The sequence below is a fragment of the Zingiber officinale genome, chromosome 3A (assembly GCF_018446385.1).
Source record: "Zingiber officinale cultivar Zhangliang chromosome 3A, Zo_v1.1, whole genome shotgun sequence".
Lineage (NCBI taxonomy): Eukaryota > Viridiplantae > Streptophyta > Magnoliopsida > Zingiberales > Zingiberaceae > Zingiber > Zingiber officinale.
Genome location: NC_055990.1, coordinates 92,203,179 through 92,209,631, shown reverse-complemented (window position 1 = coordinate 92,209,631; position 6,453 = coordinate 92,203,179).

Here is a 6,453-nt window from a genome sequence, read left to right as displayed (position 1 = left end):
TAAACGAACTCTATATTCTAGACCTTGAGAGCCCTATCTATAACATAAATATCAAGAGGTTCAAGTCAAATGACATGAACCAAACCTACCTCTGGCACTGTCGCTTAGGTTATATAAATGACAAGCGCTTATCCCAACTCCATAAGGATGGTTTGCTGGACTCATTTGATTTAGAATCATATGAGATATGCGAGTCATGCCTATGAGGCAAGATGACCAAGACTCCCTTTAGTGGGCATAGCGAGAGAGCAACTGATTTGTTAGGACTCATACATAGTGATGTATGTGGCCCTTTCAATGTTGCTGCTAGAGGCGGTTATAGATACTTCATCACATTTACTGATGATTTCAGTAGATATGGTTATGTGTACTTGATGACACATAAGTCTTAATCCTTTGAATAGTTCAAAGAATTCAAGAATGAAGTACAGAACCAGCTTGGCAAGAGTATTAAGATACTTCGATTCGATCGAGGTGGAGAATACCTTAGCCATGAGTTCCGTGACTACCTAGCCGAGTGTGGGATCCTATCCCAACTCACTCCTCCTGGAACACCACAGTGGAATGGTGTATCCGAAAGGAGGAATCGTACCATATTAGATATGGTGTGATCTATGATGAGTCACACAGATCTTCCGACATACCTTTGGGGTTATGCTTTAGACACGGCAGCTTTTATACTCAACCGAGTTTCATCCAAGGCCGTGATAAAGACACCATATAGGATATGGACTGGGAGAGATGCCAGGTATCTTTCATGAGGATTTGGGGTTGCGAGGCTTACGTTCGACATCAAGTCTCAGACAAATTAGGACCCAAACCGACAAGTGCTATTTCATTAGATATCCCAAGGAAACTAAGGGATATTACTTCTACATTCCCAGTCAGCACAAGGTAGTTGTGGCAAAAAACTGGAGTCTTTCTAGAAAGAGACTTTGTTTATAGAAAGACTAGTGGGAGCGCGTTCGATCTTGAAGAAGTTCAAGATGCGAACAATAGCACTGATGCCTCGATGGAAATTGAACTGGAACCACAAAGCGTTGTGGATGATGTTGTTCCACAAGGAGTTGAGGAACAACAACCAGTTCAAGTAGACATATCTGATAGGGTACGTCGTCAGCCTGAGAGATACTCATTTCTCTTGTCTGACCATGATGACGTTATGCTCATAGAGGATGAGCCTACCACCTATCAGGAAGCTGTGATGAGACCAGATTCCGAGAAATGGCTAGAAGCCATGAGATCCGAAATGAAATCCATGTACACCAACTAAGTATGGACTTTGGTTGATCCACCTGAAGGGGTAAAACCCATTGGGTGTAAGTGGGTCTTTAAGAGAAAGACTGACATGGATGGACTTATCTATAAGGGTTGCTTGGTAGCTAAAGGTTTCAAGCAGATTCATGGTATTGACTATGATGAAACCTTTTCTCCAATAGCGATGTTTAAGTCCATTCGAATCATGCTTGCTATTGCAGCATACCATGACTATGAGATATGGCAGATGGATGTCAAAACCGCGTTTCTGAATGGAAACCTGCTCGAGGATGTGTACATGACACAACCTGAGGGTTTTGTAGATCCACAGCATACTAGCAGAGTATGCAAGCTGCATAGGTCCATTTATGGACTAAAACAAGCTTCTCGGAGCTGGAATCTTCGATTCGATGATGCAATCAAACAGTTTGGTTTCATCAAGAACGAAGATGAGTCTTGTGTCTACAAGAAGGTTGTAGGGGGCATAGTTGTCTTCCTCATATTGTATGTGGATGACATACTACTCATTGGGAAGGACATCCCTATGCTTCAGTCTGTCAAGACTTGGCTAGGCAGTTGCTTCTCAATGAAGGACTTAGGTGAGGCATCCCGCATTCTAGGGATACAGATCTATAGAGATAGATCTAAGAGATTGCTTGGCCTAAGTCAGAGTACATACATTGACAAGGTACTCCTTCGGTTTGTCATGCAGAACTCCAAGAAGAGATTTCTGTCGATGTCACATGGCGTGAGTCTTTCGAAGACTCAAGGTCCCTCTTCTAGAGAGGAGAGAGACCGCATGGATCAGATCCCTTATGCCTCAGCCATAGGATCGATCATGTACGCCATGCTATGTACTCGACCTGATGTCTTGTATGCTTTGAGCATGACAAGCAGATACCAGTCAGATCCAGGTGAAAGTCACTGGATAGCGGTCAAGAATATTCTTAAGTACTTAAGAAGGACTAAAGAATATTTCTTGGTATATGGAGGCAATGATGAGCTAGCTGTAAAGGGTTACAGTGATACTAGCTTCCAGACCGACCAGGATGACTATAGATCGCAGTCGGGGTTCGTGTTTTGCATTAATGGTGGTGCTGTGAGCTGGAAGAGTTCGAAGCAGGACACAGTAGCTGATTCTACGACAGAGGCCGAGTATATTGCTGCATCAGAGGTAGCAAAGGAGGCAGTTTGGATCCGCAAGTTCATCACTGAACTTGGGGTGGTTCCTAGCATTGCTGACCCCATTGACCTCTATTGTGACAACAATGGAGCTATAGCACAGGCGAAGGAACCTCGCTCACACCAGCGGACCAAACACATACTACGGCGCTTCCATCTCATTCGAGAGATCATCGAGAGAGGAGATGTGAAGATTTGTAGAGTACCTACAGAGGCTAACATCGCAGATCCCTTGACCAAGGCTTTGGCACAGAGGAAGCATGATGGTCACACTAGGTCATTTGGGCTTAGAGCCTACACTGATTGGCACTAGTGCTAGTGGGAGATTGTTAGCTAGAGCCCTAGAGCCAATCATTTGATGATTGTATTTTGGACTTGTATCATATTCTATATAAATAAAGACATTTTGTTTTTAGTTATTATACTTACTTGTATTGGTGCCAAATAAACTAAGTATAATAATATTCTTGAGTAGAAGGTTCTCACCTATATCAATCGGTTAGTTGAACCGATAATGAGATGATATAGGGAACACTACTCTTAATCATTTCTAGTCGAGTATTAACATTCAGGGACAATGTTAATGCAATAAGACTAGCATGTAGGTCAACTCGATGACTTGATCTCAAAAGTCATGGATATAGAGATATCAAGTTGACACATGGGTATGCATTGGAGAATGTATACTGAATGACCCGCCATGAGAAAGTATCATGGATCGTTATATGAGTGTCATATACTTTCTCATATGGCTATTAGTATGACTACTAGTCCTTAGACCTGAAGTCACCATGGTTCCCTACATAAGGAGTTATGTACTTTAGTTTCGTCAAACGTCACCCGTAACTGGGTGGACTATAAAGGTGATTACTGGGTATGTACCAAATTATACGGAGGGATGTGAGTGATGTAGATGGGATCTATCCCTCCTATATGACGGGAGAGACATCGGTATTCTTGATAGAGTGAGACCACGAAGTGCATGGCCATGCCCAAATGAGTCAATATGAGATATTGAGCTCATTTGATTGAGTGAGTCTACTTGGAGTTCAAGATTTAGATTGATTAGAGGATGACACGGTTTATGCCTCACATTGATCAATCTAGATGTCTAGGATAGAAGGACACTTGTCATATATTGTGAGGAGTCACAATTAGTAGTCACAAGGTGATGTTGGATCTCAACATTCTTGTAACTTGGGTAGTAATGATGTATTGCTAGATACCGCTCATTACTTATGTTTCTAAATGAGTTTACGGGCATTGCCAACGTTACAAGAACCTATTGGGTCACACACAAAGAACAAGTGGATGGAGATTAGGTTCATATGATGAACCAAGAGGATTAGATTCATTTGAGGAATCAAATTGGATTAAGAGTAATTCTAATTGGGCTAATTGAGTTGGACTCAAGTTAATTCATGTGTTCAATGAGTCTAATTTAGATTATGACTCATTGAATCAATTTAATTAAATGAATTAGATTCATTATATTAAATTGGCTTGAATTAAATGGTTGGATTAGATCAACCATGAGAGAGATTAAGTCAAGTTTGACTTGACTTGACTTGAGAGGAAGATGAAGAGTCAAGTTTGACTTGACTTTATATCACCTCATTGGTGAGTTGGCATTAAGTGGACCAATGATGATGCTCCACATCATCATGGTTACTTAAGTGAAGTGCTACCTCATGGGAGTTACCAAGAGTTGTGACTCTTGGTATCCCATGGAGGTTACAAACCACTTAATTAGATGAAAAGACTTTCATTTTGCAAGAGTAACTCTCATTCAAGTGATCTTCCTCCTCCTAAGCTCTCTTCTTGCTCCTTCTCTTCTCTTGGTCGTGGGTTTTCAAGCAAGGGAGAAGAAAGGAGAGTGAATCTAATCCAAGAAGAAAGGTTAGTGAAAGTCACATAGAGATTTTAGAGGAGTGTGTTCTCTTCTTTTCCTTTCTTCTTCTTCCAATCCTACCCGAGAGCCCTAGAGAGTGCTAGCACACTTGTGGTGCTCTCTTCTCCATCCTTGAGTGTTAGAGAACACTTCTTAGTCACATAGAGATTTTAGAGGAGTGTGTTCTCTTCTTTTCCTTTCTTCTTCTTCCAATCCTACCCGAGAGCCCTAGAGAGTGCTAGCACACTTGTGGTGCTCTCTTCTCCATCCTTGAGTGTTAGAGAACACTTCTTGTTCTTGTGGATATCACTAAAGAGTTGTCTACGTTGACAATCACGAGATCCGGCGTACCTTGGACGAGCGGGATTCGCGAAGGGCACGCATCGAAGGTATAAAATGTTTTTCCTTTGTAGATCTACTGTAGATCATAGTTTGAAACTTGTACTCGTATTTTCGAAAGTTTTCTTCGCACGGATCCAATGGCTAGGGGGTTTCGGGGTTTTCGCGACGCGAAAAAACGGTTTTCGCGACCCAAAAACCCCAACATTTGGTTCTCCTCAAGGAGCAATTTGTTTTCATTTTCTGATTTAACTAATTTGCTATTTAAACAAGAAATAATTTTAAAAAACTTTCTATTTAAATTTAGGTATACCTCTTCGGGACCTTCGGAAACGACTACGGACTCGTGGCTTGATTCGAGTTCGGACCCGTCTTCCGATTAGTCCTTCGACTCTGCTTCGCGGGCCATCAGTGTGAGGTAACTCTGGTTATTCTGATCTTCGTCCTCCGATTCTTCCAAAGATGAGTCGTCCCACGTTGCTTTGAGGGCCTTCTTTTTGGTCGGCTTCGTTTTGTCGTTCTTCAATCTTGGACACTCGTTCTTGTAGTACCCTTCTTGTTTCATCTGAAGCACATCACTTTTCTCGGTTCAGTTGGAGTACTGATCTTCTACAGGTCCTTCTTGTTGAAGCTCTTTTTCCTCCTGATGAACATTTTCCTTACCAGGTTCACCAGGTACTCTTCATCTTCAGAATCCTGGTCAGATTCGTCTTTGGGTTCAGGCTTGTTCTTTGTTCTTTCCTTGGAGGAACCTGCAAGCAGAGCAATACCTTTCTCGGATCTAGTGTTAGTCTGCTCATGTAACTCTAATTCACAAAATAGTTCATCAAGTTTTAATTTAGACAGATTTTTGAAATTTTGTAGGCATCCACGATAGATGCCCACAGAGAGTTACATGGAAAAGCGTTTAACGCATACCTTATCAGATCTCAATTTTTCATCTGGTGGCCTATCGCGTGGAGCCCGTTGAGGATGTCCTTGATCCTCGCGTGAAGTTGACTCGCAATTTCTCCTTCCTGCATTTTTATATTAAAAATTCTATTTAATAGCAAATCTCGTTTCGTTACCTTAGCGTCGCTAGTTCTTTCGCGTTCTGGTGCGGTCCTACCCAGTTCAGCTCTTCCCTTGTCAGTCCGCATTGTAGTGTGTTAATCGCCTTGTTCTCCATCGATGCTTTCTTCTTTATGTCTAACGTCCATTGTTCCGGATCAAGTAGACTTTCGAAGTTGTCAACTGGTGCTCTGTAGGCTTTTGTGACGCTTAGCCATTGGTCGAAGTCCGTCTTCAGGTAGACTTCCATCCTTTTCTTCCAGTACGAAAAATCATACCTATTGAATAGGGGAGGATGTACCGTGCTGAAGCCTTCACTCTGAGACATTTTAATCTGCACACAATCAAACAAATAGACAAGAGAGGTCCCAAGACTTGGTCTTGGATTAGTAGTGCGGTAGGAAATAATATAAAAGGTTGAATTGGTGTTGCACCAATTCAGATAAAATGCAACGAAAAAATTCCCAAAAAGGTAATAATACCAGTTTAGAATAATACGAAAAATTGAAAACCAGCAAGGAAAGAAGAGAAAAAAAATAGCTTCACCCCTTGTCTGATTGGTGGTTGCACCAAATCAGAGTGGTACCTACTCTGATACCACTTGTTGAATCGTGAATTTCGATGGAGGGGGTGAATATCGATAAAAATTTTCGAGTACGAGTACGCAGCGGAAAACAAAAAGAGAGAGCACGGCTAACAAAGTCGATTTACTTGGTTCGGAGCCTTTGTCGACT